At 43.5% G+C, this 27,158-nt stretch overlaps 1 protein-coding gene across 1 annotated transcript in view; it reads right to left on the minus strand.

Annotated features, from left to right (window-relative positions):
• dysf (dysferlin, limb girdle muscular dystrophy 2B (autosomal recessive)) overlaps positions 1 to 27,158 on the minus strand; it is a gene marked incomplete at both ends in the record, with an annotated part of 159,277 nt that overhangs the window by 87,278 nt on the left and 44,841 nt on the right.

A 27,158-nucleotide genomic window follows, 5' to 3' on the forward strand; every position in this document is an offset into this window, starting at 1 on the left:
ATTATCTTGCTGAACACAAAGGCCTGCAGTTTCATCAACTTTTGTTAAGCACAGAGGTGGCCACACTGATCCAGCATAAAACAGACAGAGAGGGCACTGTTGGCTGGGCCAACCCGGTGGCGGAGGTAACAAACAAACGTAATCTTTTAAATTGTCTACCTTGATAAATTGACAGTGTCATGTTGAAGATAGTTTGATGAATCTTGATATAATCAAACTAAAGACAGATGATGATGTGTGAACTGTGAAGATGCTGTGTATAGTAAACTAAAGCCATGTGTAAATTGATAAATGCAGGGTACAGATACAGCTTTCAGCAGGTGAGACTATCGCACTACTTCTCCCTTTAACCCTTTATTTGGTTTCCTCACTCTGAACACCAAAGTGGAGGTTGGTGGAGAGCTTCAGATCAGGTCTTTGAAGTCAAGATTGTGAGTAAATCCCCGACCTGCCGTCACTAAGTCATCAATACAAAAAAAAAATGTATAATAAATAAATAAATAAATAAATAAATAAATAAATAAATAAATGCCCATTCAGTCATTTGTTGTGTTCATAGTGAATCAGGTGGGTTGGTAGATTCCTGTAAAAACATTCCATTCTGTTGTTTGCTGTCTGCTGGTTGTTATGCGTCCATGTAGCAGCTGTTGCTTCATTCAAAGCGGTTGCCACAGAGCTCGGTCATGTGTTGGTAAAGAAGAGTTTCTATTCGATTCTGTTGTATTCTATCAAACTGCAGAGCAGCGGTTTGTCACCTGTGCAAGTGGTGTCGCACGAGGTGTGAAGCACATGACCTAACTGCCTGCTCTCAACATGGAAACCTCAACACATGAAGCCAAAGAGCCTCCAGTCTGTTTATGAAACCTACAGACCCGGATTCATAGTTAACATGCAATTCTTTACTTTCTGGAGGTCAATCTTTGATTCTATTTCTATAGAATTAAAAATAACCATTCCATTGAACCCCCCCCACCACGCATTGCTCTCCTTGGCCTCTCACCCAAAATCACTTCCCTCTGTAACACCCCAGAAGGATGCCCTTTCTTCTCCACCTTAATTTGTGTGGACCCCAGGAAGACTAGCGGCCACTTTTGGAAGCTAATGGGGATCCAAATAAAGAATAAAGAATTGCCAAATAATTGATCCCGATGGACTGGGAATCTACTCAACCACCTTCTCATGTACATGGATGAGAGAATGAATGAGCTGCTTGCATCTTGAAAGGATCAGAGACACAAGACAAAATAAAGGCAGAGAAAATGTGTCTTTATTGGGCTGGGCAATATCTCGATATTGTATCTGTCATGACGAGTCCGGATGCTCTATTTGATTTTGGATGTGGTGATGTGCTGTGTAGCGTGGGTGTTGTCTTTTCCTGGTTCCTTTTTGAAGTGATGTGGTTTCCTGTGCTTGCCTGGCTGTTCTACCAATGATATTGTTTTCACTTGCACACTTGATCAGTGCATCCACACTGCTGATGATTGTTGGTGTAAGATGTCACTGGGAGTTGTTTTTGGGCACTAATGGTCGCCCCGACAGGGTGGTCGCAGTGTCGATGTTGAGGTGTTTGGTCAGGAATATTGTGATGGTATGCCCTAAGGATATTTCCATGGACCCTGACAAATCACAAACCAACAACCAGAGATAACATACACCCCCCCATGTATTTATTTATTTATTTTATGGCTTTAGGTGTATGCTTTTTTTTCTGTTGATATTGCTTAATTCAGTTAATGCTGCCAGAGTAGTAGGTGTGGGAGCTTTTTATGAAGAGTTAATTTGCAATCCATTTGGATTTTTTTATCATTTTATATTATATATTGATGTATTTATACTGTAATGTATATATTTTCTGGGCATTTTTATTATCAATCATAACTAAAACATATTAATCTGATCATTTTCACATAAATCACCTCAATAATGTTTTCTATGTGCACTCCAGGGAGTATCAAACAGGTGTTGTTTATTCATTTTAAGAATGGCGTTGACCTGTTTTTGCAAATTAACTCGTATTACCGTAATCACTGTCGTCTCAAAGAGGTGTTTTCTGTTCTCATTAGTTTGAAAAAGAAAGTATAAATAAAAAGAACTTGATGCTTGAAGAGCAGACTTGAGACTTGACTTGAGTTGGGTTGTGGTGGTGACTTGGGACTTGAATCTGACTTGTACTTTGATTACTTGAAAATGTTTCTAAAGTCTTGACTTGAGATCTTGTGTTTGTGTAAATGACTCAGATTGAAAGTGATGATATTTGTTCCAGCAGACGACCAAATTAAAATTTTGTTTTCTGAATTTGTATGGAATGATTGAATTTATTGAAGGTGAAACTGATCAAATCAAACTCGTGATGCTCTTGCCAAGTTTTTATCCTATTAAAACCATATTGCATTGAAAAGGCCTAGATATTTAGTCTTCTTCAATATTTCTCTTAAATTGATACTGGAGTCTGGACTCTTGAATTGTTCTGAAATGAATTGCTGTTCTACAGTCACACTTGAGACTTGATATTAATGACATGGACCTGACTTGGTAAACTACAGTTTGGGAGTCAGAGTGTAAACATGAGTGACACAACATGAGGTCCTATTTATTTTAAAAAGTGCGACAATTCCAGATACAGATACAGATTTCAGATATAAAATACGGACATGGTGTGCACAAGCCTTTACTGTGATGAAAGAGATTGCTACATGTGTGGCAGCGGTAAAGATGACTTTATATTCTTGTCTGAAACCGCTACATCACATTTCCTGTTATCTGCTGTGTGTGTGTGTGTGTGTGTGTGTATGTGTGTGTGTGTGTGTGTGTGTGTGTGTGTGCGTGTGTATGTGTGTGTGTGTGTGTGTGTGTGTAGGTGTGTGTGTGTGTGTGTGTGTGGGGGGGGGGGGGGTGGTGTGTGGTGTGTGTGGTGTGTTTGGTGTGTGTGTGTGTGTGTGTGTGTGTGTGTGTGTGTGTGTGTGTGTGTGTGTGTGTGTGCGTGTGTGTGTGTGTGTGTGTGTGCGTGCGCGTGTGTGTGTGTGTGTGTGTGTGTGTGTGTGTGTGTGTGTGGTGTGGTGTGTGTGGTGTGTTTGGTGCGTGTGCTTTGCTGCTGCTACTTCCTTGATACCACTTGCTGAAACCTGGCTGGGAGACCGAGACAGACACACTGGCATAATAATCATAATCAGTGTGGTTTTCAGTTGTCTCATCCTTCAAGATGTCGACGGCCGCCAGGCCAGACTTGACGAAGGGGAGATATAGCAGAGGAGACCCAGTGCAGAGGGGAGAAAGGGAGGAGAGGATTGTGGAGATCTACGAGAGCGTAGACACTTTGAGAGACCAGCAGCCTGACAGAGGTACATCTGAAATCATTACATTTGAATGTTGTAAAATGAATAATAATAATGAATAATGGATGCTTGACCAATTTCACATTTGTACAATTAGATATTATCATTCTGCAAAAAAAATCTGAAGCGGTTCAGATGTCTTTGCACCAAACTTATAAAATTATATCCTACCCACTTCTGCACCAGTCTTTCAAAAATGTGGCTGTTGACTTGAATCCTCGTGTTATTTCTCACATAGTACTGTAAAGGTGTGATCTCAACTGTTTGTTTTCTTTTGTTCGAACCGTGGAAAGGTTGCTTCATTTAGATTAATTTAGATTCACACTGCCCAATTACAAGAGAACCAGAACTTGTTAAGACAAGTCACATGGACTCACAACCAGGGGCGCGGCCAGGGATTTTGGGCCCACCGATGCTGCCATCCGTAGGGCGGCGGCGGCGGAAAATGTTGGCCATTTGAAGCCCGATTTGGAGGAATATCTCATTTTAAATTAATATTCAGATTAGACTATTGTAATGTCATTATTTGCCCTTTCTCACTCACCTCCATATCATCTATACCAGCTCTCCTTGCCCTGTTGAACCATCATGCTCTCTGTCTCTCTCTCCCTCTTTGCTCTGAATACCCCAGAGTGAACAAATAAATACTATCAGTAAACTAATGACTTAGAAAGAATATTGATATACATATGGAGTCCAACAGGAGTCTGTTATTATAGACTGATTTAGTATGAATGGCTTGCAAAAAAAAAAAAATCCCTGCATTGATTAAATATTGGCTAGAAGAGGAGCGAAATGTAAACACTCTTCTTCTGTGAAGTAACAGCCTATTTCACTATGGACTAACAGCTTACCGGTAATTTCCAGTAGGATATACAAAAGTTGAATAACATTCACTAGGACAGTTCTATGCTTAGGACAAGACAAGAGTATCACTATGAACTCTCAGACCCTGTAAGTCCACTGAGTAGGAAATTATTATGTAGGACTATATAGTATAGCATCACAGGAAAACATCATAAAAATTATAGCTGCTGCGCAGCAATGAGTCGTGGCCGGGCAAGTCTCAAGGCTTTGAGCTATTATGACATCAAAATTGCTCGAGTGACATCAGTGATGGCATCACAATTGCTTGAGTGACTATAGGCTATACATGGGGGCAGAATTCAACGTTTTGATGCACTGTGGGCTCAATTTTTGACCAATCGAAAATCTGTTTGATACTTTTGTGTAGGACAGTCTAACGATGCAGATGCTGAAGTTCGGTGTCGTTTGAAGAAAAAATGTGAGAGGAGTAGGGTTTAATTAGTTTTACAGTTTTTGCAGTTTTGCCGTCTTTAGACTTCATAATTGGCCATAGGTTGCATTGTACAAAAGTTTCTCCTCATTTGGGCCCACATTTCAGTGAAAGTTGCAAAGCTGTAGCACGTATGCCTGATTTTCTATGAATTTTCAAAGTTTGAAATTTTAGACGGTCGCTGTAGTGCTGCCGTTAGGACTATTGGCCCCAAATTTGCGTCAAAGACGTTTGGCATGGGACTGGACCTTTGTGCAAAATTTGGTTAGTTTTCATGCATGGGAAGTCGAACTTCCCGGGAGAAGAAGAATACAGGCAAATACAATAAGTGGCCCTGCCGTTTCGCTGGCCCGGCCACTAATAAAAGGCTTTGGAGATGTGGACAATATCACAGCATCATGTTCGATTTAACATACATTTTCTTTAATATCACAATCAAATTAATTCATATCCATAATGTTTATTACTCTTATGGAGCACAGGAAAGTTTTGGAGAGTAGGTCTAGATGGAGAACGGAGATGTCATGTGTCAGATCAAAAGAGATTGCAAACTGGTTTGTAACTAATTGAATTACTACTTGTTTTTCGTTCTCAGGCTTTCATTTATTTCTGCTTACTTGTAAAGTGGAAAGCCCTCCTTCTTATGAACAGAATAAGGTATAGCACTCCATGGTTTTGTAGAAATGTGATTATCTAAACAGCTGTTCTGATCATTCTGATTGTGATTCCATATAGCGCAAACATTACACGCGGCTGGGAAACTGCATCAAACTATTTAGAAATACTCGGGCGGGGGAGGGGGTGCCTATCTAAAGTACCTTAATGTCAATGACAACTTTGACCATTTAATTTGTTTAATTGGCTCTCTTGCCTGCTGCCATGATCTCACTCACTACGCATTTCTGATAGAAGGGGCGGACTTGAGGCAGGACTGAACATTTTATGAAAATCGAAGGGGGAGGAGGGTGGATGATTTTTTTTGCCAAAATACAATAAAGATAAAAATAAACCATTAGTTTTATTAGTACATTGTGAATAAAATATTATATTAATGATGATAGGTTAATAATTTAATACTGCAAAAAATTCCAGAGTCTTCCATTTTTTTTAGGGCCCCTGGCAGGACGCCTGTCAGTCAAGGGCCCTTGGAATCGTCCACGGTTTCCTATACAATACTGCGCCACTGCTCACAACTTAGTTGCTTCTTTATTGGACAGAGTTTTGGTAATCTTTCAGTTTGCCAGGTTAGAGGCTTTTCCAATGGTGCGGTCAAAACACCTGCGCAGGCGTACAAAGCTATCCGCCGCTACCAGCACACCTGCACTGAACGCCGACGTGGGAAGGCCAGTGCGGTTGGTTGATCCAAGGCCGGCTGACTTACCGCCTGCAGTGGAGGGTGTCCTCAATTCAGGGCCACTGGGCTGTGTCTCCTCCGGTTTCGCTGACCTTAGTCTCTCTCACTTGCCAGACTATTTCCGCTTTGCATACGCTGACCTTGACCCTGTTGCACCCAGCGCCTTATTGATGCGGTTGTCTGCCCTAGGATCCAGAATGCGTGACAAATCTCAGCGAACACCTTCTTGGCCGGGAAAGCCCAGACGTCTGTTGAAGGCCTGGATTAGGAGCTTGATAGACGAGTGACTCTGGTCCAATGCAATAGGGTGCATGGTTGCCTGGTCCAGATCTTCTGTTCAACGGAAGCTGCCACTGACGTGGATGAGCTCTCTGGCTTCATCTAGCTCGGGGGCCAAGGTAAGTAGCCGGCTACTGGAGCTCATTGGGGAAACTATCCTGCTGGCTTCTAGAAGCTCTCCCCACTGACTCATGTCGGGTAGCTGGACACTGGACATGATGGAGGTGACACCACAGACAGTAGACCGTCGTTCTGGACAGGCACGCAGTCACTTCGTACAGGCGCGCTGTCATGGCCGTGAAGGTCGGTGGCCCCGTAGGGCCCTGGAGAGCCAACCCAAACCTGGTCCGGACAGCTGTAGGACCACCGGGAGGACCGGACCGGCACGAATCACGATGGGGGTGATGAGGTGGGGTTGATGGGTGACAAGGACCAGGGGTGTTGCATTCTCGAATGGTTGGATGGGCAATCCAATCGGGTATTTGTACCGCTTCTTGAGTCTGTCCATCGGGTAGGAGTGGTCTCCCAGGTCGAGATGAGTTGCGGTGAATGCCCCTGAGATGCGGGAGCTGATCTGGGGTTTAGCCGCTGGGGAGATGCGGAACGACAGAGACGAGCCGCGGAGGGTCTGGACATCCTGCTGTATGGTCCTCAAGGCTAGGTCTTCAGGTGTCTCCTGCAGACATACTGTAGGTCTCGTGCTGCTGCTGGAAGGAGCATGGTACGCTCAGACCCGTCGTCCAGGATGGCATAGGTCTCTAGCCTGTGGTTTCCATGGTGCGGGAGCACTGGGACAACCTTCAGCAAGACGTGGTTGCCTGCAGCTGGTCTGTCCACATACAGCATCTCAGTGGAGGAGTTCACCAAGCAACTCACCAACAGTACTGTCGTTGGCTTAGTTGTCTCCTCAGGTCGTCTAACCTAGCAGAACCTCATAAGTGGACAATGACAAACCCCAGCCTACCAGCTCACAGTGACCTGGAGACCTCTTCATCTTATGTTTTGACACCCACGGCGAGCGCCATAGCTACTAAGAATCAACCTATATGGTCGGTCCCTTACAGTCCCTTCAGAACAATTTAAAATGTAAAGAATCAGATTGATAAGAAGAATTTAAAATGGCACCGGAATCGGTAAAAATACTAACGATACCCAGCCACAGGGAATAAACATTCCAGAGTTTAAATAAATTCAGAACATGCTTGGTGTGGATGTGAAAGTGATGTCTGTGTACTTTGCCTCTCACAGGACCTCCCAGTCAAAGGTCTCTTCCAGCCGTCCAGAGAAGCAGAAAGCCTTTCAGAGCTGCTGCAGTGAGTCTGGGCCTGCTGAGCCTTCTGCTGTTGACTGGGATCATTGTCCTGTCCATCTGCTGTGAGCCTCTCATTTTGATTTCAGAACATCATATCTCAAGTCACTCTAAGCTATGAACAACAGGTTATAGTCTTAGTCATAGTATGTTATCTTTAGGTTATGCTATGTGCTTCAACCAATCACTTATCATGTCACTTTAACATGAAGAGTCTAAACCCAGCAAAGTGTGTGCCAGTCTGAATGGCTATTCTACTGCAGGATAGAAGTAGGGCTGGACCCAAATATTCAGCTATTTGGATATTCGTTCGTTGGGTATTTCGTTTTCAAATTTGGATTTGTGTGGACCAATTTGTTCACCATAAATTAGAGGTGTTTTTCTTTTTTGTTTATGTGGACATTCTATCCTCTCTAATGGATCAGTGTGGCTGCAGTTCATGTTCATGTTCATGCTCGCACACACACACACACACACACACACACACACACACACACACACACACACACACACACACACACACCTTAAAAGAATACTGGAAGGCTAGGAGCTAGAATGCTTGGAGCTGGTTTGAATGTATTTTTTGAAAGCAACAGGAGCCTCTGGCCTGCACCAGAACAGACAGATGGGAGCTTCTGATTGGCTAATACATTGCTGGTTTTAGAGTTTTCAAAATGGAAATAAGAGCACAGTAAAATTACACTGGCGTCCTCCTTTAACCTCCTAAGGTCGTGTGTCCATATAGCTTCTTTTTCTGACAGTTAAACGCTGGAAGTACGCTGGGAAGCGCTGATCTCAGCGGACAATATGCAAATCAAGCAGATTGATAATAACGTTAGGAAGCTAAGAAGCTAACGGTGAAAACACACCGCACGCGTCTCCTGCACGTAAGCTGCGCGGCGCGACCATTTGCGACCTTGTGCGCAGCCAGTTTTCATTAGGACACCATGTTAACAGATCTGTCAGTCCACACCGAATTGCGCGCAGCGCGCCGCTCAGCTCAGCTCCGCGGACGCTCAGGGCCGCTCAGCTCAGCCTGGAGTTCTATTTTCCTGCGCGGCCGTCTGCGCCTGTGAGCGACTCTGTCAAGTTGAACAGATCAGATAAGGGCAGACAGGAACTCCGAAACCGGACATTCGTCAAATAAAACCAATTTCAAAGTGAAATAATGTTTATTTACGTTGTTGATTGCCCCTTTGGAAGTGTGAAAAGAGAGAAAGAGCAGTGGGAGAGGGGGAGCGGCTTCTAGGGGCTCATTGCCTGCAGAGCAACAAGTAGAGAGCTAGGACTCGCCTTCTCTCTACAACAGCACGCACTGGGAAAACGGGAGGAGAACAGACAAATGATGCAATTGCATTTTATAATGAAGGTAGCCATTAACTGTTATCCCAAACATATTACTTTAGATATTTATGTCATCATTTACTTGGCCATGATAAGGAAGACAGGAGATCTGGGGCAAAATATATAGTGGACGAGCAGAGCGCGCAAAGAGAGCTGCGCTCTCTGTGTGGACACTTTAAGCGACTTCTGCGCGGAGGTGCGCTGCGCGGCGCATGCGCGCAATTTTCGCCTCTGGTATGTCCCCAGCGTAAGAGCACAACACTCACCAGAAATATTAAGTGTCTAGCCAATCTGCTCCGACAATTGAGCCTTTTTGTCTCTGTTGTGATATTCTCCATGTGATTAGTTGCCTGAAAAGGAGCACCCGCGACACCAGCGTCTTTCTGAAAAGTTAAAATCTTTTCAGCTGGAAGCGCTGGGAGCCGGCGCATAAAACAGTCGGAGCGCTCTGAAAATAGACGCTGGGCACAGCGCACTTTCTCTAGACGGGCGTATGCGCCCGCATACGCTCTCTCCTCGTTGGAAACAACTGAAAAAAGACACTGGAGCTTAGGAAAAGAAGCTAGATGGACACACGGCCTTAGTCATAACTCTTGTTCAACAGACATTTCTCCTCACCCACACAGACACATATATTGACCAATTTAAGAAGAACGGTTTCATGTTGTTGACATGTTTTGTTTTTTTCATGGTTCTTGACAGATGTTTCGGTCATCAGGCATAACCAGATCCAGACCAGCAATCTGACGGAATACATAAACTGGTTAAAGACCAGTTACCACAATCAGACTCAAGAAACAAACCAGCTGAAGGGGAATATTGCAGGTAAGATAGGATTTAAAATACATAGTAACTACTAAATTCTAATCAATGTGATGTTGAATGAATTGAAATCTGTCACTAAATCAGTTCTTTGACAATAAGGGAAGTCGTGTCCTGAAGGATGGACAAAATTTGGCTGCAGTTGTTACTATAAATCTACTGAGAAGAAACTTTGGAGGGACAGCAGAGCGGACTGTAAGACAAGACAATCATATCTGGTGGTCATAAACAGCAGAGAGGAACAGGTAGGCCTACAGTATGTGTATGCATGTTTGCGTTTTTGTGTGTGACATTGTGTTGGTTTGTTCATACATGTACGTCTGTGTGCCTGTGAGTTTAGATGTGTATTTCTGTGAATGTATGTGTTTATATGTAGTCTAGTCTTATATGTAGTCTAGTCTCAGTTGAATCAATCAGCTCTGCTGCCTCTTGCTCCAAACTGTTTGTAAAATAACAACAAACAAGACCAGATATGTCTCCCCCCGGTACCCCTTACTCCATGTTCTCCATACATCAGGGTCATCATGTGTGTGGTGACTGTGTGAAACACAATACACATTGTCAGCTGATGAAATGTGTTCTGAGCAGTGGGCAGAGCTTTGCCTGCTGAAGGGCTTTGTCCCTGGGTTGCCACACTTCCCCACCACCAGCAGAAAGCCATATATGTTAAAGGCATACTATGCAGAATGTCCCTGTATCTCTGAACGGACTCCAGCTTGCTGTTTGCAAACACACTGCACACGGCCCCCCTGCCCTGGAGGGGGATACGCTATACATTTACTATCGATGCTACAAAAGAACAAACACAGCTCTGCAGGTATCAATGTAGAACTGGGGAGCAGTTTATTTACAGACTTAAAGTAAAATAGATGTAATAAACTAAAATTGCTCTGCATCTGCCTTCCTCCTCAACCACTCAGTATTCATCTATGCAAAAAACAAATACTGGTAAAGATATAAAAAATGAGGCCCATAATTGAAGTCACAAGATTATTCTGGTTCTCCTGCAGTGGCATTATTGAATCAGTCTGGGTATCCGTGGCAGTATAGACGATTTCACAGCAGCCATTTCGACATGCAAAGCAGCAGGGTAAACACAGGTGTAACCAATACAATTAATGATGCTCCATTCCATTTATTAGGTGTTCCAGTGCCAGGGCCCTCATTAATGTTATTGGTTACATCCATGTGTTTACCCTGCTGCTTTGCATGTCGAAATGGCTGCTGTGAAAAGGGTCTATTGGGGGAGCGGGACAGGGGACAGCTGCACAGGAGCTCAAGCTCAGTAGCTCTTTACCTGCATACTACAGTAGCTAGGGTCGGAGGAGACTAGCCTCGCTTGCCAGACTCTCTCCGTTCACGCTGAGATCTGGAGGGAGAGTCAATAGACCCTTTTCACAGCAGCCATTTGAGTACCAAAGCAGGGTGAACACAGGTGTAATCAATAATATTAACTAGAAATGTGTGCACTTTGCATGCTCATTTCTAGTTCTTGTAGTCTCTTTTAGCACCCTAAATGGGCGCACGTCACTCAAACCATTGTGATGTCACAATGTCTATGTGAGTGTGAAGGCCTAAAATGTGTAACATTTTGAATGAATTGGCCCGCCCCCCTGGGCTCAACCCCCCCGTGGGCGCATTTGGTTCCTTTTTTCTTTTTTCCGCACCAGATTCATTCCAGACACCTCAATAGTGTTTCTGTAAATTTTGGAGGTGATCGCCACAACGGTGTGCCTTGCTACTTTGAACAAATAGCTCAACAAGGGACTGGCACTGTAACACCTAAATGGAGTGTAACCATAATTTATGTTATTGGTTACACCTGTTTGCCCTGCTTTGAGACCTCAAAAAGTCTGCGTTAACTGCCCAATGCAATTTCATTGGCTAAATACATTAACATTTTCCGCCCATTTCCGGGAGTGGACCTGCCCAATGCAATTTGACTGGTTAAAAACGTCACATTTTCCGCCAATTTTCCAGACATCACATCACACACACACACACACACACACACACACACACACACACACACACACACACACACACACACACACACACACACACACACACACACACACACACACACACACACACACACACACACACACACACACACACAGGGGTGGACTTGCCCAATGCGTTTTGATTGGCTAAACATGTAACATTTTCCGCCCCTTTTCCAGACATCGCGTGACATCATCCACTCCATTGTGATGTCATCTACTCCATTGTGAAATTTGCCCCCCCCCCCCCCCCCTTTTAGCCAATTGGCATGAACACAAACACACACCTTCACTCGTGCGTGCACACGCACACACACACTGACACACACACATGGCATGGTGAAGTTTTTGTGGACCGACCAACCAACAGAATGACTTATAGAGCTGCTGGGCCCAGCTAAAAAGTTGATTGTCTCTACACAGGAGAGTCGAGAGGAAACAGACTCAGTTCCTCCATTATGCAACAGGAAATCACAGAACTATTTTTCTCTGCTGCAGCACAGAGCGCTGTGGGGTGAAAGGCGGTCCCTGGCGGAGTGATCTAGTTCTGGACGGTCAGGTCAGATCAGATTGTAAACAGTAGAGTTCAGTAGAAGACAAATTGCTGAGTAGAAATGGTCGGTGCCCCTGCTTTCTGGACCGCGGCGAGAAATACGTCCGTCGGTCGCTCGGTGGAGTAATTGTGACAGTTTGGATGGACTTAGTGTTGCAGTGAGAGGCAGCAGAGCTCGCTGCTTCAACTGACAGCTGATTGGAGACAATACAGTCTGTGGGTCCAACAGCTACAGACAATACTGTCTGTGGGTGCAACAGCTACAGAGTCAGACAATATGTCTGTTGGTCCAACAACTTAACTTAACAACTGCAGACATCACTGTCTGTGGGTCCAACAACTACAGACAATAGTGTCTGTGGCCCCAACAACTTAACAACTACAGAGAATACTGTCTATGGGTCCAACAGCTGAACTTATGTTATGCTTTAAGAACAGAGAAATGATTGCAGCCTCTTTTATCAAATTATCAGGACTTTGTCCGTGAGCTGAGTCAGGATGGAAAGTCCTGGATTGGTCTGGTGAATCAAAAGGACCAGAAGTGGGAGTGGGAGGACGGATCACCGCTGACACCCGCTAACACGTGAGATGTTTTGTTATTCGTTATTTCATTTTGTTCCACAATGTCATCAAAGGCACCGTTTATAACTAGTAGAATAGATGTGTTAAAGAGTTAGTTGTGTAAAAGAATGTTACATGAAAAAAGCGCAAATTATGCCAGGCATCATGTGTGTTACTGATGACATCACTGATGACATCATCCGTCATCTGGCTGCCTGGCAAAAGATATTGCCAGATGCTTTGAGTGAGGAGGGCTCAGCAAAACATTAAAAAAAAAGCTCTACAATTCTATGTGCACGGATGAAATGATTGCTCCCAGCTGAGTCTTTTAAAAATGGCAAGCAGCAAAACATCGCCTGCTGCACAAATTCACACATTTAAATCTAAGTATCTTCTGTCATTCGTGAATATGTTATCACTTTAGTGTGCCAGCAAATGTATTAATAAGCTAGAAACTTCGGTGAAATCTGAAATCTGACAGTGGGACCATGACGCAATCATGCACACTCACTAGCCTGGTCCAAATGTTTGCTCTTCCAATGTGAGGAAGGACTCTTGCCTACAGAGGTAGGACGTGACTAGGAAGGACAAGTCCTGCCGAGGAAGGATCCTTAACATTGAGAAACGGCTATTATTTCTAAATGAAAATAATCAATGGTTTAAGCTCTATTAAGAAGGAGAATGTTGTTTGTTCTGCAGCTACTGGGCGGCAGGATGGCCTCAAGACTTAGAGACCAAGTCCTACGCATCTTGCTGTGATCTGCAAGGACAGTGGACACAAGACCAGGAATCCAATTACTGGATTTGCGAAAGATAGAATTCCTACGCTCTTTTTTGTTAGAGGGCTGTGTAGTGCAGCTGTTTCTGAAAGCTTGACAAATGCGACCAAAAGCACACTTTTATGAAACTGTATTGCATGTACAAGTTATTAGGGGTCCAGTACAGTAGTGCTTCATCCTACAATATTTGAGAGCCGTATTTGTTCATGTACTGTATGTACTGTATGCGTGTACGGTACTTGCAACTCCGTATGTCCGGAGTTGCAAGGCACACCGTTGCTCCGATTGCCTCCAAACTTTGCCAAAACACTTTTCAGGGGTCTGGCATGAAACTGGTAAAAAAAAAAAAAAAAAAGCCCATTGGCATTGTTCAAACTTGGGGAGTGCGCTTAGGAGGACCTGAAGGAGTGCAGTGCCACGCGCATAGTCATAGCGCCATCTACTGGCAACACAAAAAGCAGTTTTTTGCAATCACTATTTGAAATCCCTGTTTGAAATTCATATTTGAAATCTCTGTTTGAAATCCCTATTTGAAATCACTATTTGAAATCACTGTTTGAAATGCCTTTTAGCCTTTCCGTGATACGCTGGGCTTGTGCTGGTAAAACAATGCAAACTAGGGGGCACTCAGTAGAATGCATACCTCCGCCACGGCATGTTACCCCCATTGCCACGCCTCCTTTTGGCCAGTGGGCGTGGAATGTTAATCACTTCTAAGTTGGCCCATGACCTACTTACAGAGTATCTACAAAGTTTTGTGGTGTTACGTGAATCAGTGTAGAAGTTACTGTAAGCGGCTTTTTGTGATTGACCGTGACCATGACCACGCTCCCTTTTGGCTAGTGGGCGTGGAAAGTTCATCAGTTCATCCTTGGCCCATGATCAACCTTCCTACAAAGTTTTATTGTGTTACGTGAATCCGTGTGGAAGTTAAGCACCATTTTGTGATTAGCCACGGCCATTGCCACGCCCCCTTTTGACTAGTGGGCGTGGAAAGTTAATCAGTTCATTTATTCTTACATTTTTCCATTTACCCCTTTCTCTTAAGTACCCCCTGTAGTACCTCCACATACCCCAGTTTGGGAACCATTAACTTAGAGCAGTGGTTCTCAAACTTGTTTGTCTTCAGTACCCGTTTCCCTGATGTCTGAATCCAAGTACCCCCTTTACTACAAGATTTTGCTTAGAAAATAGCAAGAGAAAACTATAACATGACGCAATGGATGAATGATAACCCACCTTTGAAGAATATAACATTACAAAATAAGAAATTGGGGGAAAGAGTTGCAATTAGTGCCTCCTGAGTAGATTCATTTTAATGTTTCATTTATTTTCACGATTTAATTCTTACATTTTTGCATTTTCCCCTTTCTCTCAAGTACCCCCTGTAGTACCTCCGCATACCCCTAGGGGTACGCGTACCCCAGTTTGGGGACCACTGACTTAGAGTCACTGACTCACATCAGTCACTGGCTTAAAGAACTATCATCCTGTCTTGCTCGGAAAAACATATAGTCTCAAATGTAAGCTTGATACATTTTACAAAATTTGGGGCCTCCTACATCTTCTTGAAAGCAAAGATTTGCAAAACGTTCTGGATTCATGAACCCTCATTGCTTGTCCTATAGGTGTTTGATACCACAGTACATTTGTATTTTAAGTACTTATTATTCTTATGCTATGCTCTACATTTGTATGTCAATCCTCAAGCTGTACTGCTATAGTGTTCAAACACTTTGCTTAAAAGGGAATGCACTGTTTTTCTTTTGTTTTTCTTTTTTTGACGGATGAGATGTTCGGGGAGGGTGGGGGTGGGAAATGTTTACAATTTATTGTTTATATTGCTGATATTGTGTACTATTGTATCCTGGATTTATATACAAAATCTCAATAAACAAATGCTTAAAATAATAATAAAAAAGAAGAAAGATTATCTTGAAAAAAAGCTGAAGTCATAAGCACAGGAAAAAAAACAATTTAGATCAGAAATGGATCACCTTTTTCCTCACTTGCCTCTCACGGCTTCCATAACTGAAAGATGTGAATGTGATGGTTTGTGGTGCAGCGTCTAGACTGGTAAACCATCCCATCACGTGAATTTGCATTTGTTTTGTTCTGTGGGACCATCTGAGGGCTGTACCACGAATGTTGTATAAGAAGATCCAGGATCTGTACCTTGATCTGGTTTGGCTAAACCAGATAATTGCCAGCTAGCTGGATTCTAGTTAACCCATACTACGAATGTAGTTATCAACTTGTTAAGTTGATCCAGGTTTTTCTAATCAAGCTGAGAGCGTGTGCACATGAAAATGCCCGTGCGCAGGAGCTCGTGCCCGCAAAAGAGACGTGGTTTTTAACAACTAGCCAATCACAATGCAATTGTTTTATGTACTCTGTTGAATGTTTATTCAGAGATAAAATACTGTAGTATATCCTGCTTATAATACCCTTGTTACTTCCTGAGTTGTAAGCATCAATAAATATTCTGCTTAGTAATGATGGTTCTTCTGAGTTTGTGTCTATTATCTCTGCCCAAAAATAGCTGTGAAGCTTTAGGTATCTATAGAAATCCACTATATTGACCAACTCATACCTCTGACAGAGATTGTTAAAACTATCTAGTTCCCCATTCACAACAATGCTACATAGCGCTGTAATTCCATATTGAGAGCATCGCTTGTAGATGCTCGTATAAAACCAGAGTCATATGCTGGCCAACTGAGTAACTTGATCTGTCTTTGAATCTGAAATCTCTTAACTAGCTCCCTCCATACTTTAAGAGAAAGATTGATCCACGGGTTTAGGCTCAGCACCAGCTCCTCTCTCATTCTAATGCAGCTAAGTAGTGACTGTATTGGTATGTCTATTAGGGACATTTCAATACTCTTCCACTTCGCCTCATAGGTAGGATTACACCAGTTTACTAAAGGTCTCAACTGGGCTGATAGATAGTAGTCCCTTAAACAGGGAAGGGCTAGCCCCCCCCGCTCTCTTTATGTAGTTGAAGTGTTGAATATTTCACCCTGGGTTTCTTGTTCTTCCAAATAAAACATGATATATGTTTATTCCACTCTCTGAATTGTTTGGGAGGAATCTCTACTGGGAGAGATAGGAATAACTACAGCAAACGTGGCAAAACATTAATCTTACCTGCTCTAATTTTACTACCAAGATCAAGGGGGAGATGACTACATCTATTGAGGTCATCATAAACTCTCTTATTGATATAATTATAATTCATGTCATATAGTGATGGTATGTCTTTTGGTATAAATATGCCTAAATATTTAATATGTGGGGAGTTCCAATTGAAGTTATATCGATCTATAAGTTCTTGTGTGGGGGTATAATTAAATAACAAAGCCTGTGTTTTATGCATATTAATGACATTTCCGGGATATTGCCCATATGTTTTCAGAATGTTCATCAGCCTTAGTACGCTGGAACAGGGTTCCTTCCTTGACTGTCATCAATACATCATCCGATTCCACGTACAAGGATATTTTATACTCCATACTTTTACTTTACTTTATTGTCATTTAGCAGATGATTTTATCCAAAGCGACGTACAACAGATAAAATACATCACACAATAAAATATAGCAGAACAATAAAAATAGATTAAAACAGACAATATATGATCATGATAGAAATATGCATAGATAAAAGATAATGTAAGAATGCAGATTGTTCACATTGTATACAGGCAAAGATGTGGCCGTTCTAACCGCGTGGGGGAGCTCATTCCACCATGTCGGTGAGAGATACGAGAAGAGTCTCGATCAAGAGCGACATGTAGGCCCGCGCAGGGGGAGAGGGGCAAGACGCCTTTTAAGCGATTGCCACATTTGTGGCGGAAAAGATGATTAAACTTTCTACTCTTGCCTGAAACTGCTACATTACATTTCCTGTGTTATCTGCTCTGTGTGTGTGTGTGTGTGTGTGTGTGTGTGTGTGTGTGTGTGTGTGTGTGTGTGTGTGTGTGTGTGTGTGTGTGTGTGTGTGTGTGTGTGGAGGGGGCGTTCATGCATGTAGCTTTGTATAATGTGTGAGGCTGCATTCACATGCAATGCATTTTGAATAGATCTAATTGGTTCTGGGGGGAAATCAACAACCCCAAAGTTGCAGAATTTTAATTGAATCATCCCACAGAGGAACATGCACTCATATAACTGAAGTTAAAACATGAAAATTACCAGAAAATCACCAAAACTTATGACATTTCCATCCAACAGCGATAGATGTGTGAAAGTGTTAAGTGTGTGTGTGTGTGTGTGTGTGTGTGTGTATGTGTGTGTGTGTGTGTGTGTGTGTGTGTGTGTGTGTGTGTGTGTGAAAGTGTGTGTGTGTGTGTGTGTGCGTGCGTGTGTGTTTGCGTGCGTGCGTGTGGGTGGGTGTGTGCTGCTTCCTTAATGTCACTTGTCTAAACGTGGCACACAGAGACAGACACACTGACAGCAACGTCGGTAAAGGATCATATAGTTAGTGTCGTTTTCAGTTATCTCATCCCTCAAGATGTCTACAGAGTCCAGGCCAGACTTCAGTCAGAACGTGAGATTTAACAGAAGAGACCCAGAGGAGAGAGCAGAGGGGGATGAGGAGGAGATCGTGGAGATCTACGAGAACGTAGACACTTTGAGAGACCAGCAGCCTCAAGGAGGTACATCTGAAATCATTACATTTGAAATTTGTGAAATGACGGCTTGCGAATGTGTGTTAAACAAGCGTTCATGTATTCACACACACACACACACACACACACACACACACACACACACACACAACCAAATCTGTCGGTCGGTTGGTCCCCCAAAATTCCCCCATCCTTTGGAGGCCACAGTTTTTGCCCTAGGAAGCTGAAATTTGGCATGGAGGTCAAGTGTGTGTGTGTGTGTGTGTGTGTGTGTGTGTGTGTGTGTGTGTGTGTGTGTGTGTGTGTGTGTGTCAATTGGCTAAAAGGGGGCAGTGCAGGGGCAAATTTCTGAAAGACAGGATGGCAGGGTGGCACAACTAGCCCTATTCTGCCTCTGCCACCCTGCTTTTCATACAGTGCTGCTGTGACCTGCACACAGGAAACAGCAGTCTTCTCACTGATGCTCTCATTTGCTGATGGAGGTGGTTCAAAGTTCCATGTAGGGGCTTTAAAGTCAAGCTGAACCCAAAAATGACTTTTCTTTTCTTTTAGTTCAAACACCTGGGTATGCAGTGCACCTATTTAATAATGTATGCCAAAAACAAACCACAAAAATATAATTCCTTTAGTTTTTCACACTTTTTCACATCAAAAGTTCATTTTTCAAGATTTCCTTGATAACAGCAATCTACAGTTTGCTGACGTCACCTAGTACTATCAAATTTCTACCCCATTTCAACCAATCATATCACAACATGCAGCTGTCAATCAAATCTTCATTTCAGGATAATTTTCTCTTCCAAATGAAGTAGAAAATGGTGCCTAGTGCCTGTCATCTGGCAGAATTCCTATCCCATAAACTAACTACTAACTTGGCCAAAACTATAATCTCTAAGAATGCAAAGAAATGTAACTGGCTCATTAAAATGCGCATTCCAGGAATATCGTATTTACAGAAATAGCGTGAATGGCGCACGCTTGAGAGCGTGGTAGTCAGGGGTTGCCCCTCGGAGATTCCAGGCGGGCGGGCAGCACCCATTCATCGGATTGTCCGCTCGCTCTGCACGAAGCAGCTGGCTGCCTGGTACTCTGCGGATCCCACTCGCGTAGCACGACAACAGGCTGAATCCCACTCGATTTGGGGGTGGAACACGCCATGATTGACCAATGCCAAAGCCAGTCGACAGAATTGTCAAATCAAATCATCGACACCGTATATGGTCCGCCTCTCAATTTGTTTTCAGTCTGAAACGGACTCAGATGCACGTGACGAACGGGTTCACCTCGACTTTAAATGTCCATGTATGGACAAGTAGCTACCCAGGCTACCTCTGAGGCTCTCCTTACTGTGACTACTGTATTTACACAGTTTCACAGAACGGCAATTTCATGCGGTGTCGCGGCGTCGACGACCAGTCATGGGAGGTGGGCACATACAGGGGGTGCTATTTAGCAGAGGTGTGGACTCAAGTCACATAACACATTTGATTACTTTGGACTCGACTTGACAAAATCAACAAAGACTTGCAACTCGACTTGGACTTGAACACCAATGTCTTTTGATTTGGCTTGGACTTGAGCCTTTTGACTTGAAAAGACTTGATACCTTCCTCCAAACCCAAAGATTAAAGACACTAATAACCCACTCGCCACAGCAAGCCTGCCGTTCACAAGATGGGACAATCAATACATGTGTAAGACACCACAAAGGGAGTCATTCACCAAGCTACTATTCTCATTGACGGTGCAACTAAACTGGTACTTTGTTGTCTTCATTTTATTATTTATACCATTTTGGGACCCTATAGATTATCATGATAGATTTGTCTTAAAATATCTAAACTACAATAACGTTAGTATTATACTGTCACGCGCAGTGCACAATGGGTAATTACGTCATGTTACATAAGTGTGTGGGGGGGGGGTGATCCCAAATATAATTTAGTTCACCTACAAAAGCAACCAGGTGGGCAACCAAAAAGGAATTGCAGTAGGCTATGCAAAACGTGTGGGTCGAGAATTGCCGACGGAGATGACAACTTCGACTGTTCTTCCGGATGTGGAATTACGGGTTTCCACCCGTAGACACAACAGAGATGGCGTTGTTTCCCCGCTGGGAAGCGGAAGAACAATGGCCATTTTCAGTGGAAAAGACAGAAAATACAGGCTCTGGCCTGTTTATACTGGCTCGGTGTTAGAAACTACGCAATATTTGGGAACACCGATTACCATCCTTTTCGGCCATTTAAGCGGAGCCTGCAACATGGATATGCAATATGCAACCATGCATATTGTGGTGGTCCTTTGAGACTCACAATGAAGAATGAAGGGTGAGTGTCGCGTCAACAGTGTTGCCAACTCTTTTAGCAAAGTCACTATTCGCTGCTCAGAAAGTCACTAGAAGTCGCTGGATGATGTCACACGCTAATTTGCATATCATTATACAAAAAAAAGCACGCCTCAGCGTAGATGTTATAATGACTGTATGGTTGTAACTCCGCCTGCCCGAGCCAGATTTAGCGTACGCCATTAGAAATGAGAAGCAAACACTGTCCTGCTGCTCTCAGCGGAGGAGAGAAGGAAGAGGAGGGGCTGCAGTGAAGCGCTGTGTGTGTGTGTGTGTGTGTGTGTGTGTGTGTGTGTGTGTGTGTGTGTGTGTGTGTGTGTGTGTGTGTCAGACAGGCAGAGAGGAGAGAGAGAGAGGAAACCCAGCAGCAGCTGCACCAATTTATAGGCAAAATCCATTGGGATTCAACTGGATTCAACACATTAACATTGCTCCCCATGGTCAGAAAAAGTCACCAGATTTGTCTCTAGTCGCTTTTGGGAAATAAAGTTGCCAGGGGGGTCTGAAAAGTAGCTAAATATAGCGAGAAAGTCGCCAAGTTGGCAACACTGTACGTCGAGGCTAGCAGTTTGCCAAACTGTCTATATATCAATTTTTTACATGCATCTTTTTATTTGAATTAGACATAAAACATTTGAAAGTATGAAACTATGAACATGCAATGTCAACAAACTTTTTAAAACAAATACTTATTTTAAAAAGCATTCATGACTTTGTGTAAATTGAATTGCTCTGGGTAAAATGGCATTACATTTTGTGAAGAGCGCATTATGACTTGTTTAAGACTCAAAACTCAAAGTTTAGGACTTGGACTTGACTTGGCACTTGTCAGTCTTGACTTATGACTTGACTCGGGCCTTGCCTGTCTTGACTCGGGACTTGACTCGGGACTTGAGTGCAATAGTCTCGGCTCCCAGACGTTTGGTGAGCGGCGCCAACAGCGCCACCTACACCAACGTCTGGGAACATCATTGTCAAAATCTGTCTCTTCCAGCCCGGCGAGAACGGCCAGCAGCAGACACGCCTACATTTATTATTTGAATTGTATTTGGTAGCGGCAATGCTAAGGACTAGATAAAATACAGTTTTACAATAGTTTCATCAACAGTGTGATAGCTTACCTGAGTTATTCGTTGGATTGTTAGGGTTTGGCGGATGTCTCATCAACTGGTAGGATTGCTACTGTGACGTCATGAGCAGGCTCTGTAACATTAGCCTCGGGAGTCGGGCTTATCGCTGGGGAAAAGACCTCTAGCCTGCCGGGGCTTGTATTGCATTCACATGTTCCTAATACAACAATGTTTACAAGCACACCGCACCACCGCCCCCAGAATGTAGGCCCACCCTCAAGACTCAGGATTGGTTCTGCAATGCAATGTTTTTTATAACTCTGAAATTGTATCCACCCGCTTTTAACAACTGGAGGTGGGGGGATGTTCTCAGTCTCTACTGAGCGAAGTGGATAAAGACTGAGAACTGAGTCTATGAGTGCAAAGACTTGAGAGTTACTTGTGACTTGCAAAACAATGACTTGGTCCCACCTCTACTATTTACAATGGAAAACCAACAGGTACTATGCTGTACCATGCAGTCAAAATGAGCCATAAGATTGCCCTTGTTTCATCAATCCATAAAGAATCGGATTGATAAGAAGAAACGAAAATGGCAAATTGGTAAAAAATACTAACGATACCCAGACGTAAGAATAAACACTTCAGAGTTCAAATAAATTCAGAACATGATTGGTGTGAATGTGATGTGTGTACTTTGCATCTAGATGGAGCTCCCAGTCAAATGTCTCTTCCAGCCGCCCAGAGAAGCAGAAAGCCTTTCAGAGCTGCTGCAGTGAGTCTGGCTCTGCTGGGCCTGGTTGGCCTTCTGGTGACTCGGATCATCGCCCTGTCCATGAACTGTGAGTAGGGTTGCAAATTGTGTGCATTCTCCTTAAGCTTAAACTTTCTCTCCTTCAACTAAAACAACGTTTGGGTTTAGGCAACTAAAACGACGGTTGGGTTTAGGGGAAAAAAGCAACTTGGTTGGGGTTAGGGTTTGACTGTCATTACGTCAAGACTCAGCGCCCTCCAGTGGTTGCCTCACCGTTGATTTCTGATCGAAGGGGGGCTAAGGGTTCCTGACCGAACGTCAGTTTTTGATGGGCTGGGAGTGAGAGCGAGTTGAATTTAATGGTGACACTTCTTCAGTAATGCCTAAAGAACATTGCAAACACTCTGTACTGCTCTGTGTTCTCTGTGGGTAGTTTTGCTTTTCCTGTTGCTATTTTTGCGTGGGCGAGATACAGAATGATGTGGGCTATAGTCGGTTACACAAAACCACGACGTGACGATGGTCAAAAACTGTTTGCTTCCAAATCAATAACCCAACACACCTGAGTGTAATCATTGCTCACTTATACTTGTAGCCTGGCTAATTTGCATTGACTCCACATACCACCTAGTGGTCAAAAAAGGGAAATCACAACAAATGCACAAACTTCATACGCATCAATGGACACAATACGCCAAAATGGCTCTAACAGATCGTTTTCTTTCTCCTCTTCACTGGCAGCAGAAGTATGTAACAGTGGGCAGTGATGGAAAAACAGTGAAAACAGATATTTACCAAAACACAAGCTGTGATCAGCTCTGCTTTGACTTTGAAGCAGAAGGCTTTGTTGTTGTTAACATGCTGTGTTCGGTTTCATGGTTTTCAGATTCTTCAGTCATGGTGGAGAGAGACCAGCTTATCATCAGTTACCACAATCTGACTCGAGAAACAAACCAGCTGAAGGGGATTATTGCAGGTAAGATAGGATTTAAAATACATAGTAACTACTAAATTCTAATCAATGTGATGTTGAATGAATTGAAATCTGTCACTAAATCAGTTCTTTGACAATAAGGGAAGTCGTGTCCTCAAGGATGGAAGAGATTTGGCTGCAGTTGTTACTATAAATCTACTGAGAAGCAACATTGGAGTGACAGCAGAGCGGACTGTAAGACAAGACTATCATATCTGGTGGTCATAAACAGCAGAGAGGAACAGGTAGGCCTACAGTATGTGTATGTACAGTCAGTATGTTTGCGTTTCTGTGTGTGACATTGTGTTGGTTTGTTCATACATGTATGTCTGTGTGCCTGTGAGTTTAGATGTAAATGGACTGCATTTATATAGCGCTTTTATCCAAAGCGCTTTACAATGTGCCTACATTCACTCATTCACACACCGAAGGTGGCCAGCTGCCACGCAGGGTGCTGGCACAGCCATCGGGAGCAATTTGGGGTTCAGTGTCTTGCCCAAGGACACTTCAACATGCGGACTGGAGGAACTGGGGATCGAACCACCAACCTTCTGGTTGGTGGATGACCCGCTCTACCTCCTGAGCCACAGCCGCCCCAGATGTGTATTTCTGTGTATTTATATGTTTATATGTAGCCTATTTAGCTATCCTGTCAGCTGTCAGTTGAAGCAATGAGCTCTGCTGCCTCTTGCTCCAAACTGTTTGTAAAAATAACAACAAACAAGGGCTAACGCCAGATACGGTATGTCTCGCCCCGGTACCCCTTACTCCATGTTCTCCATACATCAGGGTCATCATGTGTGTGGTGACTGTGTGAAACACAATACACATTGTCAGCTGATGAAATTGGTTCTGAGCAGTGGGCAGAGCTTTGCCTGCTGAAGGGCTTTGTCCCTGGGTTGCCACACTTCCCCACCTCCAGCAGAAAGCCATATAAAGGCATACTATGCAGAATGTCCCTGTGGGCTCTATCATTGCATCGGCCTATAAACTGCGCTTAGTGCCAGGCGCAGCCCAGATTAGTGGGTGTGGACCAGCGCACTCGATATTTTGGTGTCGGCGCAACAGGTGGCCTTAAGCATTATAACCACGCCTTTTAAGCGTAAAATTATGCACAATCTGCTCATTGGAGAAGTGCAGTAAACGAATCACAAGCTTCACTTTTAAGCTCCAATTCCACGGAGCAATCCAGTCCGGCTTCAGAAAAGCAGAGGGCTCTGATCTCCCCCCCTCCCTTTTATCCCCTCTGTCTGTCTCCATATATAGGCTATTATTCCATATTATTATGCTTCTCAAACCAATCTAACTGCAGTTTAAATACTGCAAGCATGTAAATACGTAATAAGTTTGTCCAGAATGATATCGTTTTGCTACCTTTTCTTCTCCCCTGCTGCACAGGTAGGATGATGCACATAAATATAGCCTACATTATGTAAAGTCATTGCATAAATGTGTTTTTATTGTAAAACTAAATGTGAAGTAGGGCCAATTTATTGGAGCGGACATCACAGTAGGACATGACAGTAGAACCGCGTTACACTGTCACTCATCCAAATCACGTTAAATCTGCAAGGGATATATATAGCCCCAAGATGACATATATGTTTCACATAGGGTGTTTTGATTTCAATGTTTTATTTGGTCCAATATTGAAATGTTCTACAATTGCAGGTTGTGTTAACATTACACATTATTTAGATCTACCTTTCTATCTATTTCGGCTCATTTGGTTGCTATTTATTATCGAAATGTATTAGCCCAATGCATGCTGGGAGATTTCACATTTGTGGTTTTGGTAGGGAAGCCAGGCAGTGAACATTTGTTTGGGCAGAATTATCTCGTTTTCTCTCGCCTTTTCTTCTCCCCCACTGCACAGGTAGGATGATGCAACAGCCTCTGAATGTCACGGGCTCAAAACTGTCATGTTATAAAAAACGGCGCACTGAATAAGGCCTGGTTTTCAAAAGCTCAAAGCGCTAAATTAACGCCAGGGGGGAAGATATCGTTAGGCCAGTATTTAAGGCCGAAACGCCCATTGTGGCCTATTCTGGCACTGCGCCACGCCTGTTTGGCGTACAGCGCATATCGTGGCCTAAAACCATGTTGCTATCTTCCCGAGGCAGGCGCAAGGCGCGTTTTTCTGCGTTTAAGGCCAGTTTCTGCACCTAAGGCCTGTGGGAAAATAGAGCCCTGTATCTCTGAGCGGACTCCAGCTTGCTGTTTGCAAACAAACTGCACACGGCCCCCCTCCCCAGGCTCGAGCAAGACAGACAGAGTGTTTGGATGGTCGAGCGAGGTTGACAGTGAATGGGCAGAGCAAGATTATCCCGCTGAACACTGGTTCGCATTTGATTAAGCTTGCGTTGCCCAGAGATCTTATTTGAAGCATCGCGCCAAAAACCCATTCAAAAATCCCATAGGCAGAAACAGTGAAGAACCATGAAGTCCGGGGTTTCCGCGTTCCGACTACAAAAATACGTCATCCCTGCGACTCTCTATGTGAAGATAAATTAGGCTATCTCAAAATGTAATTTGCACTACTGTTTGCTTTTCTTAAAATGTTTAACTTTATCCATAGCGCAAAAAAATGGGAAAACTGATCAAAACCATGGTCTGTGTGTTTGCTTGTATTAATGGGTAGCCTAAATGGTTGAAGCCAAAGCCATTAGTTAGCAACCCCCCCCCTTTAAGAACAGAGAAATGATTGCAGCCTCTTTTATCAAATTATCAGGACTTTGTCCGTGAGCTGAGTCAGGATGGAAAGTCCTGGATTGGTCTGGTGAATCAACAGGACCAGACGTGGGAGTGGGTGGACGGATCACCGCTGACACAAACGTGAGATGTTTTGTTATTCGTTATTTCATTTTGTTCCACAATGTCATCAAAGGCACCGTTTATAACTAGTAGAATAGATGTGTTAAAGAGTTAGTTGTGTAAAAGAATGTTAAATTATGCCAGGCATCATGTGTGTTACTGATGACATCACTGATGACATTAGCCGTCCTGGCTGCCTGGCAAAAGATATTGCCAGATGCTTTGAGTGAGGAGGGCTCAGCAAAACATTGAAAAAAGCATGTTAATTTGGGAGCGCTTCAAAGGCGTGAATGTTGGATCGAACATCATTTCTGATTTGCAGGAATCTGAGCCAGTGCGTGCCGGGCAACTCAAACTTCCTCAAACTTAAACCCAGGCCTGGCCCCTGAGTGGCTAGAACCCAGGTGCGTGTGGACTAGGCCTAACTCTTTTGTAAATAAATGATTTGTTAAATGTTAACTTTGGATCCGCGGTGGCTCATTGTTTTTGCCAGGCAAGCTGGCTGCCGATAACAATCACTGGTGATGTCGAGATCATGAGTTGGCCAAGTTGCATTGGTCCTTCCTCCTCTGATTATGTCACAATTTCTATTACATCAGTGTCTGTCATAAATCACTTATGTATAGAAGTGATGTCACTTGAGAAAGTGTGATGTCATCAGTGATGTCATAAATCCTTCCCTGCTGAGGTTATGGACGACTCTTGCTCACAGCAAATCCTGCCTGAACCTGCGACAACAACATGGACATGGATGAGCCACTTCCAGACCACAAGAGGATGGAAGACCTAACCAGCTCACCCCACATGCCATGAAACATGTCCTGCATGTCCATGCAGAAGACGGCAGAAAAACAAAAAGTGTGCCCATGGCACTTCGTCTCCACACTCGATGGGTGTGCGAAGTGCGCAAAAAATTCTAGTTGTCTCTAGTCAA

The sequence above is a fragment of the Poromitra crassiceps genome, assembly GCF_964638095.1.
Source record: "Poromitra crassiceps genome assembly, chromosome: 7".
Lineage (NCBI taxonomy): Eukaryota > Metazoa > Chordata > Actinopteri > Beryciformes > Melamphaidae > Poromitra > Poromitra crassiceps.